We start from the raw sequence: 12,580 nt of genomic DNA on the forward strand, positions 1-12,580 counted from the left end.
TCTGCCAGTGTGTGACGTTCCTGTATTTTTTTTTTGCAGAAGATATCCCTGGATAGGAATAACAAGCTTGGATCAAAGCAGGGGAGACATATTATCGCGATATAACGTATAGAAGGGAGAGAGAGAGAGAGAGAGAGAGAGAGAGAGAGAAGGTTGACTGATCTGTTCATCATGTATGCATGTAAGCGGATGCATTGAGCCTCTGAGAACATAGAATACATAGAAATGCCATGCAGTTAATATTTATTGTGGGCTCCAGCTGCACCGCTGACACAAGTTGCTTTAGGTTTCTTTCTGGTTTTCCTAAAAACGGAAAACTAATGTTGACAAACTTCAACGGCATTACAAAGTGACAACTGAGATGCTGGCTTCAGTTGGTGGCCCTGTTTTATTCCAGGCTTCAGTCATACACAGAGCATGACTCACTGCAGTTGGGGGATCGTTGAATTCACAGCGTAAATAAAAGCGAACACCCGGGAACATGCGCATCCCACTGCACACGGCAGCGGGGCCAGCGGAGGCTGGTGAAGTGCTTGGATGTGCACATGAAAGAGTGAGAGGAGCCAAGTCTTTCATGCCACACGCTGTGCCACCTTGGTCACCGATGGGGGGGACCGGGTAATGCACTAAAACTTTAAGCTGCTCCTCTCCTGCCTTTCGTTCCCCTCGCAATCCTCCCGCATACATCCCCCACCCTCCTCGGCTGTGACCTCGAAAGAAGCAGCAGGATGCCTTTTCTCGTGCTTTTGTTTTGAAGGCGACGTCTCGAAGGAGAGGAGGCCATGCGGAGACGGACAGAGCTGTGTTGGTCAGCCCCCTTGGACTCGCGCGGGCACATGGAGCAAACGCCATCGCTGCGGCGGAGTCTCCAGGTAGGCCGTGAGAGATAAGTCGTCTTCAAGGACTATCATCCGCAGATGCAGGTGTTTGCCATCGCGGGTCAAGCATGAAAAATGCATGCAGGTGGGTCCGCTGGAAATGTCAATAAAGAAATCAAAGCAATCAGGATGGTGCAGAAGGGGAGGCTGGTGTGATAAATCATCTCGTTCCTGACGGAGGTCACGAGGGTGGGAGGTAGGGGGAAAACGGGAGCAAGGTGGGAATAAAGGGTGTGCATGGCACAGTGCGGAGTGTTTCGACCATGTGCCTTGGGGGAACAGCTCAAAGACACACTGTATTGAAAGGTGCGATTCAGAGAATGACTCTTGATGCAAAGTCATTTTTGGCACAGTGACCTTTGCAGGGCCCCCGCTCTCGCTGTGAGTTATTTCTTTGATTTGAGCCTTGCGTTGCTGTCTCTCTCTCTGGGGAAATGGTGACAGATGCACCCATAGGCTCAAGAATAGCTCAACAGGACATTATTGCCTACATCAGAAAAGCTGCTACACAGCAAGATCATTGATGGATGATAGTACCTCAAATAGTTTTCCCGAGCAAAATGATATCCAAATGCATTTTTTAGTAGCGAAAATGTTTTTCTGTTGTTGCTGTTTCGGCACACTGACACATGATGATTAAACTTGGTGGTTTTCTTCCCATAATATAGTAGGAAATAGCAGTAGCTTGTTTACCATAGTGCCATTTCCCATTGCAAGCTGAAGCATTGGTTAAATAATGCAATGACCGCAAGTAGATGTGAATGTCAGCTCAATGGCTAATACCTACAGTTCTAACTCCCCAGGCAGCCAGCCCCTCCACCTTAAAGGCTGATGAATAACTGAGGCACAGTAACACTCTCCATGTGGATGAATGTGGATGAGGGAAAGAAAAGGAGGGTGTTATCTGAGGCTCCATTAACCTTGTTTGTGTAGAGGCACCTCCACTATGCTAAGCCCACATCGCGTGGGGAACCTCAGGGGACCTTCCACTAATTAACCTTGTGGAGACACCCTCAGTAGAGGGAGGCCGGGGCCGGAATAATAAGGAGGCCTTTGCCAGGCCATTAGCACGGAGATTAACACATCCAACTTTCAAGTAGCTTTTTGACACAAAACCAATATTTGTCTGCACTGGCTTGGTCCGGGGGGGTGTGACACAGTTGAATTCTACGCGTAAGCCTCTGACCATCACGCACACAATCTTCCTCTTCTGTTGCCGAGAAGGTGTTCACCTGAACATCTGTAAACTGGGAATCAAATGCAGGAATGTTATACTTTGAGATGACGTGACTCATCACAAAGCAGCATACAGCGTCGAGGTTTTCAACCCACACGAATCAATGCGTCTTTCTCTAGCGGGGTCCTTCTGGACCATCTCGTTGAATTGATTGTTCTTTGTGTGTCGTCAGTGTCCCCTCAAACCCTGGGTCAAGGTTCACGTTCCAACCGCAGCCACATGCTCTTCTGTTCCTTTGTGGATTGCATGTATTCAACTAAACACCGACTAAAGCCGTAGCAACGTTTCACATCCTTGAACGGTAAACTATTTAAGCCACAGAAAAAAGAAATATTCAATTAAATAAAAGACAACACCGTGTCACTGAAAAGGGAATATAACTGATCAGCAGCGGGTCTAAAATCACTGTCGCACCTCAAATAGAAAGAAGCACTTTCCCCCAAGTTGAGAAAGTTCAGCGAGGCAACAACTACATCTCCAACTACATCTTTTTTTTCTTATTTGAAACGGTAGACGCATTTTTGGATGAAACTGTTGGACCTGGACATGAAAATGATTGAAAAATAAAACACTTTCTATTACAATCAGTCATGCGGATGAATACAGGGACAGAAAGGGAAATATTTCCCTCTGAGATTTTCAAACTGTCGGCATAAACACTCAAGTCTGCGAGCGGGAGGATGTTAAGATCTTTGACTGGCTATGTATCAGATTGCTTGACATGCTGGGATTTGTGCCATCAGCAGTGTCATAAAAAATGCATACAAAAGTGAACTCCCCCCCCCCCCCCCCCCCCCCCCCCCCCGCTCTTTATCAGGATAAGCCGTAGTATAGCTTGTTCTGTGCATGATCTGATCCAGCCTTTATCTTTTTCTTTATTTCCCCCTCCCTACAGTGTGTTTTACCCCAACTTTATCTTTAAAACGTCTGCACAACGTCTGGGTGGTCGGCCACATCCCTAGCTTGCGTTCTTTCACTAAACTTTACAACAGAATGAGAAAGTTTTGCACTTCTACCCAAGAGAAAACCCACAGAAATCTGAAAAATCCTAAATGCATTTGAAACTCTTTTATAACTGTTCCTTTTTCCTTCAATCTCCACCCACGAGGAAAGAGATGTCATATCGGTAAGGTGGCTGGCTGTTAGTCACACTGAAAGTGTAAGGACTATCACCTCTTAACCCCTCATTGATTTGGCCGTATTTTATTGTGTTGTGCGGCATTGTGAAATCCCAGAGAAATGGTGTCGGAATGACTTTGTACGCTGGAGCCGGGCGACAGCAGGGAGCATGCTCAGAGACCTTCTGGGCTTCATGCATAATGCTCTTTGTGTTTTCTGGGAAGGTTGGACGAGTGACAGGGAGGACTCAGTCCTCTCCAGAATCTCAAATGGATTACTCTTTCTCCCTCCTCTTGCCTAGCTCTCTCCGTTTCTCTTTTATGCTGTTTGCTGAAAACACCCGACATCACTGATGTGGCCATTTCCTGCGTGTGGCATGAGAACAAAGGAATCGTGCATCCTTAGCATGCTTGTGCCGTCTCTTTCTCCCGCTCCCTCCTCTGCTTTCATCCACCCCGTTCTCTCCAATCTGTTGTCATACTTTTTCTTTCATCTCTCACTTTTTACGACGAAGTTTGCAAGCGTGACCTAACCTGGGCCCTCGCACACTCTCAAATGTGACATCAGAAGAGAGACTCGCGTCAATTATCTACATCTTAGACACTGACAGAGATATAGCGAAATTGGATACGGCCAATTAAGTGTTAATGTCTCTTTTCTAAACGAAAGCCCGATTCACATTCTTGATAAGCAGCTCACCTTGAACATAGAGCGGGTCATCTTGCATTAGGGTGAAATGAAATTTACCTAATATGCACAGCTGGAACTTCTAAATGCATCACAGAACCCTAGCGCTTTCACAAAGGGGGGCTTACAATATTCCCCAAATGTAATTACGCTGTGGTTCATTACATTACAGCATATAGCCTGTTAACCTCTTGCGACCACATTTACAACTCAATTTTGAATTGCCTTTCTTTCTCCACAGCTGGAATGCTCTCCCTGATGTGCAAACTACACTCAGGAAAAACAACCACTGCTCGAGGCCCAATAAATCCACAGAATCTCAACTTCCAAACTAGACTACAAGGGCCCAAAGTGGACAACATAAAAGGCAACAGTATTTCTTGGACTTCCTCCTCCATCGGTATGTAACTAACAGCAGACAGATACGTCTCAATTCAGCCCAATCTGTTTTTTACAGTGTGTGATTTGCGCTTTCACTGACAAGAAGTTGGAGCTAATAGATACTGTATGCAGCGTCTAACCTGCCCCTGGAGGTGGCCTTCAGGGGCAGAGGACGTATTAACAGCAGTATACTCACAGCAATACCCCCTCCGCCCTATTTCTCAGAGCGGGAGAGATTCTGTAATGCTTCATAAGGCTCTGAGATATCCAGGTTAGCCACTGGCTACATTCATTCTCCGTACAAGCCCACGAGCAGAGATTGAGTGAAACATAAATCAGGCAATGGACAGAGCAATGGGCCCCTGGTGTAATGCAGAGGTGATTATGAACTCAAATGTGCACTCTTTTCAATAAAAACATGAAATACGATCCGACTTCAGCAAGGTTGAAAGACACTTACAAGCACATTAACAAGAGGTGATCCCTGAGGTTGGAGCACGGTTACAAAACCAGTTCTGGTTCAGCCCGATGGAGTGTCAAAGAGCACCCCGAAACTGGACTCATCCAACATTCTATCACCCTGTGACAGCAAAAAAAAAAGGAGTCACAGTAAATAATATTTCAAGCAGTAAGCATATGTCTAATTAATTTGATTTATTGTTAGAAGCTACATCAATGTTTTTTCACTTATAAACTCTAAGAATAATGATGGGGCACACACACACACACACTAACACACACACACAGCTCTTAAAGTAAAAAACAAGATGATTCACATCCAGAGAATAGAGGTAAGGACAGAGTGCAGAGAGGGGAGAACATCTTTGTCCTGGAAAGTACATTATGTCACAAATGCACTATTACCTACACGTAATAGGTCTTTTTCAGACATCGACATATTCTGTTTTATCCACTGTAAAAAAAGAAAAGGCTGTGTTCTAAGTAAAGATCTGGCTCCACTAAAGAACGACCTAGAGGTAGATTTACTGTATTCAATTAGATAGCAATTGATCACAGCACCTTGATGGGGCAAAGAAAGCACTCATCCGTCACCACTGAGACCTGAGGGTCAAAACAAGGCCGCACAGTGCTTATAGGTCTGCCCCATCAAACACAATCAGTTGGTGTGCGAAATCATTGAGGGATCATGACTGGTAGGCAGAGCAGTATAAGCTCCATCACTCTGCACATGCAAAGAAAAAGCGCATCAACCCTGGATGATACTGGAAAAAAAACAGCCTGTCTATCATTTTTGGATCAATGTCATTAAAATTGTGTGTGCTGGTGAGTGAGCCCACTGAGGCCGGGGTATGTTTTATTTGCAGTTTACATAACACAAACAAGCAGCTCAGAACAGTTTTTTTTTTGAAGATGTGTGAAATAGAACATCAGGGAATCCATCGGGGCGGCAGAAGGCTAGGTCCAATGCCAATATTCTTTTTTAATCCCCACTTTCTACAGTGTTAACATATGGCACAAATGGTCTGGGAAACATTTTCTCTAGTTTAGGTAAGCTTCGCGAAAAACAGATTCCAACATCCTGCGGCGACGAATTGTTCTAAATGAACATATAAGACGTCAGCATGGGCCATTTATTATCCAGCATTCTCTAATGTGTCATGTTCTGTAAAAAAAGAACATATTGGTCCCTTGTGATGCATAATTGTACTTTAGAAGGTACTCATGGTAGGGTTACAAAACCGACTTGCATGAAAGGCTGCGTAAAAGGTTGCTCCAGCAACCAGCTTTTGTTCTCCAAAAAGGTATAATTTTGCTGTTCTATTTCTCTGACAGAGTCTAATCCAATCTCTGATTCATATCAATGGAACCTTTGTGTTAAATAACTGTCAGATTTGCAACCACTGAGAGATTTTCACAGCCAAGCGCACGCATCTTATCCGTGAGGCGGGGCGAGATGGATGCTGATGTGCGCTTGCAGAATCTCATCATTCAGGTGTGCTCGTCTATCTCTTGTAGCCTTGCTCTGGTGAGGCCGGTTCCATCCTGTTTATGTTGCATTGTTTAACGCACCCTCCCCTTACCCTCCCACTCACGCTCCACACCTCCCTCCATCGGCCTCGATTATTCAGTTTTCTCTATTCAGGCAAAGTCAGCTTTTGTCACAGGTGAAGGGGGGACATTTCGGTTGACTGTGTTATTGCAAGACAATGCCCTGCAGTTCACAGGGTATGACAGCTGTATACAATTTCTACCACTGTGTTGGATCAAAAGGATTTCTGTGACAGATTTGCAGTTTAGCAGTGAGGTCCTGTGAAGCCAGTGAGTTTATAATAATGACCTAACAATCTGTTATAATGGCAAGTGGATGTGTCCCAAGTCGCTATAGAAAAGTATCTTGCTTGCATTTACTTTATTCTAAATGCATTTACGGGAACCGAGGAAAAACGCTTTGGTAGAAGAACCTTTTAAGGCAAAAAGCAGGGCCTGCAGGGAATCAAATCAGAACATATCTCCCTGTATTTATTTCTATTTTGCTTTTAGAAGCCACTTTTCGAATGGACTTTAACTAATGAGTTACCTTAAAATATCTGGAAAATACAAAGCAAGTTTCAGAGAGTTAAGCTGGCTCTAAGCTGGTGTTTGTATTGTCTCAATCTTGTCAGTGTTAAATCAACACTCAACGAATTGTTAACAATTAAACTCTGAATAAGTGTAAAAAAAAATCTGCTCATTGTTAAATACAACGTCATTTAGCGAATTACATTGCACGGGGACATTGGTAAGACAGGGTTTGAACCACCAACCTTGTGGTTCCACCCTCTCCTATCCATGCACCACATTACATAGAGTTAAGCCCTGCACCAAGAAGTGTGACACTGTACAGTTACATTTCAAACCTATGAAAAAGTTAGTTTAACTCTACTAAGTGTTGCAAATGAATCTGATCTTGACACTGGAGAATGACTCCAGCTCTTTTGTACAATGACTCTGTAAGAGTTTGCATTGAGATTTCAACTCTGCACTTCACTTTTGCCCAACACTGGAAAATTAAATCTAAGAATTTTGCTGTGTAAAACGCCTCCAAACCTCAGTCTAGTTAAAATGTAAATGTAAATATTGCATGTCTGCCGTTCACCTGGTTCTCACAGTTGGGAGTAGAAGCTTATTCAAAAAAGAGTGACATTATCCTCACAAATATGACTGTAAAGATCCCTTACCATGTGCAAACCCCCGCAGAAATATAAAACCTCTAGAAACGGCAATGCTGGTGCTAAATCCAGGCCTCGGTGCTTTTTCTTTTTCCGCTCGGCGCCAAGTCTCCCACGTACAGATACTTTACTAAAGTTGCATTTTTTTGGGCAGCTGCCAATCAACAGCCCACTGCTCGGAGAGGCTGATGTTAAAGATTGTATTTTTTTTTTTAAGAGAAGGTGATGAGTGGGGTCACCGGCTGAAGAAGCCAAGCGTGCTGTCGTCGTCGTCCTCGCCTCCACAACTCTGCCTCCAGCTCACGTTCTCCTGCTTTTAGTGCACAGCGGCATTGTAGAACACGACAATCCACATGCAAAAACATATGTGAATTAGCAAACCTATTCATAAGCACATATCTTTATATATTAATGTGTATATGTGGAGGCTTTTAATATGAAGATTACACTTCTGAACGTTGGTGGCACTTTATGAGGCCCAAAAATTGCACGTGAGTGGAAAAATACAAATCCTTTTGAAGAGTTTAGGAGATTTGCTGCGGCATCGTCACAAGATGAGGTGAAGACTTCAGACGGTCCGGTACATCTGACTGGGATTTTAAGTCGCCGGCTCTAAGGATTTCATAGACCGTCTGGACTACAAGGCGCTCCCATAAACGTGCTTATCTGCCTGCTCGTGTGCCAGGTAAGTCCTCCCCGTCCGCAGGAAGAGAAGAGCTCGTTGCTCATACCGCGCAGGTGTCTCGTCCCACAACATTGTCCCATCCATGGGTTTTGGCTCAGCTTAGACCACTTTCTTTTAAAAGGCCGAGAGCAGAGTATTCTGACACAACCTCGCCCACTTCCAGGGTTCATGGAGAACAGGAGAAGGTCTCAGGGGTCAAAGCCAGTCTAAACAATCAGTAGTAGCAGGGTAGTGGTTTAGTGATAGAATCTTTCAGAAGCTCAAGAGGGAACGTTTTATGGCTCAGGCAACCCCCAGCACCACCAGAGCTGTCAGCACACTTTATCTTGATCTTCTCAGCTTTGGGAGAGGAAAAGCACAACCTCACCTTGGCCTCATACTGTCCAAACAAATGGTTGAGGTTGAATCCTCTAAAAGGCGTGGAAGTTATTACTTTGTCAAAATACCAGCTATAAAACCTCCTACCCCTCCGGCAGTGTTGTAAGGAGCACTATGCTCAGTCCATTGAGTTCTTCCTGCCTCTCACTTCTGCACATCTGAGTGAGTAAAATAACAGGTTGACCATTTTTGTTCTCGACCCCACCAGCTATGACTTCACCAAAGCAACGGCATTTCCACGGTGGGTTTTTGTTCATAGTGTGTTGTGTCCTTATCATTGCCCTCATATAACTGTTTATCCTGAAATACTAATCAAAATACTGCTTTCAAAAAAGAACTGTGGTAATATTATCAGGGGTTTATCCTGGATAGGGGCATAAAACCTCTTCTAAGCAAGAAGCTAACTTTGTGGACAAAAATAGTAAATTGCTCCAGCACCCGCTTAACGAGCTCGTAATATTTATTCATTAGTTTATTTTGCAAGGGCCATGCACGTGGATAACAAGTCAAACTGCAAGTGAACTAGTTAGCCCAAGAGCCTAGTTTTATACATTATATATTTTATATATATAGTTGCTAGTATGCTCTCCCCAAACCAATGCCCCCATAGCGGAAGCAAAGTGTACATAAGACGCTAGAGAAGAGCAGACACAGCAGGCTGCAGCATGCGCGCGTCAGTCAGAACCAACACACATAAAACACACATAACATACACCATAGCAACAAAGTAAAGGCGAAACAAGCAGATGGGACAAACATCACATCAATGCTTGCATGCAACGTGCCACTCCTTCAAGCTACGTTTGAATGTCTTGGAGGATATCTTGTGCATATGTGTGATGGCATCGCATCTATTGAAGCAAGAAGCTACACCTTTTTAATTAACAAGCATTGCGTTTTTTTGCGCCCATTCAGTCGTGTGCGTCCGCCGGCAGTGAGCCTCCTTCCTCTCTCGCCGCACGTTTCCTGCTCGTGACGTTACTCCTCTCGGGGGGGAGTGACACTCGCTCTAGTCCGGCGGAGTGGGAGCAGAGCTCAGAACACACTCCTCACACTGTAGTAGAGCAGACTCCCCATCGGGCCGAAGAGACTAGTGCTTCACCTTTACTTGACCTTGTATGGACTAACTTGCTTTCAGCGGAAAAGCGGGAGGCGGCTGCTGCTGCTGCTCCGGAAAGAATTACAGAGTGGCAGCCGGACCACAGCCAGCGGCAAAGCACACCGGGACACACACACACACACACACACACACACACTCACTCACTCTGGGCGATTGGATGATATTATATGTTGGGCTCAGGTACAGGTGACTTGATGTCATCAATAACTAATTGATTTAAAGACAGTGGTTGTTTGAGTACTGAGCTGTGCCTGAATGTGACGTTGTGGAAGTACAGTAGTTAAAGGAGATTAATAACATTAATCACCGGCCAACATCCTCTGTGTGAAACTATACCCGACAAAATCAATGAAAGGCCAAAAGCTCAAATGCCTTTACACTGTATTTTAAAAGAGAAATGCAATTCTTTTGAAGTTTGAACTTTTGAGTTTATGGAAGTGACATGAAGACTCTTTTTGACTTTCAAAAGAGAAGGCTGCAGGCAGAGGTAATTCATGCCAGGGAGGAAAAGTAAGAAACCTTTGTGTGGGCAGGAGAAAGTATTCTGTGACTTAGAGCCAGATATCCGCTCCTCGCCGCACGCACACACACACACACACACACACACACACATGCACCACGCACACACACACACACCACTCACCATTCCAAAGTTCCCCTTCCACTTTGCGGGGCACATATTTACAATGCAATGCACATCTGTTGTTATACATAATTACAGGGAGAAAAGTTAAACTTCAGAAACACTGAACGAAGACCATTGCTTTGATTCATCTGCGGATATGTTTCCGGCTCTGTTGCAGTATTGTCACCAACAAGCCTCCTGTGGAGACACGGGGACATATGGCACTGTTATAACGCTTTATAACACGGGTAGATGAATTCCAGCCTTCTCATTGGTTGAGAGCGAGTCAACCAATGCGGGTGAGTGTATTATTGTGCGAAAATGTACATGAATGAATGAGATGGTGCGGGACCCGATGCTGTTTACATGCACGCACGGGGACAATTTTTCCTCTAGGCCGACGAAATGTGATACACAACGTTTGGTGTCTACAACTATCTTGCGCTGAAAGGCAGCTATTTACTCATATAATTTCGCTGGTAAATTGCATGTTGCGCGTCGGGCCCAACTACAGCCTCGTCACGTGATTGGACGATTAAGTGCAGCCTCTCGTACCTTGTTGCTTTAATGAAGTCTAAGGGGGAAAGATCCTCACGGCCCGGCTTCTTGTGTGGAACGGAGAATTCGAATGTTCAACGACTGATCCTCCCGACGTCTGTCTGGTAACGTTCTGACCCCCCGATGTAAATCCATCAGTGCCATTCTGCTGATGAGCTGATCTGCGCATGACGTCAGTGGAGCTGGTTTCCTCTCAAAGTGCTGACAGTGGCTCTCTGTGTTCGGCAGACCCTTTTGTGTTTATTGTGAATAAGCTGATTTTGTCTTATTCATCTTAAATCCCTGATCCAGTCTGGTTGTCAGTTGATAACTTTATGTCACTGAAGACACAGGGAGGATAAATACTTGAGGGGAAACTGAGCTGCTTGGTGTTTGCCTAAAGATTGTGTGCTTTGTGTGTGTTTGATGACGCATACACAAGATGCCTTGTGGAGCCCATCTTTACAACACCAAGATGTGTGTGTGTGTGCGTGGCACTTTTATTTTGTTATTAAGTGTTGACGAGATTTGTGCCAAAAAAACCCAAAATAATCACAGTCTCACTCTTATCACAGTTAACAGAATGTCCCGTCTTAGTGAAAAAACTAATAATGTCCATTTCACCTCTGTTGAAATGAGACAGAAAACCAATTGACATTTGAATGAATGTAATCCACAAAAAATCATGGAACAGAGTATTTCTGAAATTATGTTTTGTGCGTTGTCATTTATTAATTTTCGTGTAAGTCAGGGCAACCTCGGAGGTGTATCTATTTGATCAAAATTCTAGCAAATAGAGTTTAATCCAAGAAACCTTCAGGGCAGTTCCTAATCGTCATATTCCAATACAGTGACTCGCTATCGCCTCTCGAGGAACAAGACGAACGAGACAGGACGGAAATTGGCAAAAATTGCACTTTAAAGCTTGACTGTGAGAGGGTTTATGTTTGCTCCACCCTTACCGGTATCATAGCCCGCATGCATTAGTTTGTTATTATAATAATTATTTTCAAATTACACATTTAGTTACTTAACTTTGACACATTTTCTAATGGTAAGCACAAGCTAAGTGCCAATATCAATAATTAAAATGCCCCACTCTCCCAAGGCCGGGAGAGAGAGAGAGAGAGAGATTTTTTTACGTTTCCACATGATATTGTCAGAAACCCGGTGATGAGCGTTAATGATGTGCACCCGGTCCGCCCGCAACACTATCAATTATTATGAGGCCGTGGGTGGCGAGGTCATGTTGTGAAATGGCACTGCTCCAGTTTGTTTGAGTGATGTCCCTAATAGATAGACAGGCAACGCGATGACTTGTAATATACTAAATGTGTGTGTGTGTGTGTGTCTGTGGTGATTTGCATAACGCAGACAGATGATTCGGGGATGGAGGGGGAACGAGGGAATCCTAACTAAATTTTGAGTTAATAGCAGATGCTCCGCTGTCTGCCAACTGTTTTCCGAGACAGGGGGGGGGGGCTAAGGGTGGGAGAGGGGGTCTGGGTGAGACAGTGTCTGATTGTATGTTTTTTTTTTTTTCCTCATGTTGTGATAGTGAGTCAGCTGGCTTTTTCTCACCTACGCGGCGGCCCCCGCGGCCCCCGTCTCTCCCAACCTCTGTGCAACCTCCGGCTGCGGCGCCGTCATGTCGACCTTGAAACTCTCACAGTCGGACGCGGCTCCATGTTGCTCGTCAGAGAGCCTCGGGGGATAAATGGTCTTGAGTTGTTGACAAAATGGCTGTAATTTCATGAAGAGGG

The sequence above is a fragment of the Pungitius pungitius genome, chromosome 8 (genome assembly GCF_949316345.1).
Source record: "Pungitius pungitius chromosome 8, fPunPun2.1, whole genome shotgun sequence".
NCBI lineage: Eukaryota > Metazoa > Chordata > Actinopteri > Perciformes > Gasterosteidae > Pungitius > Pungitius pungitius.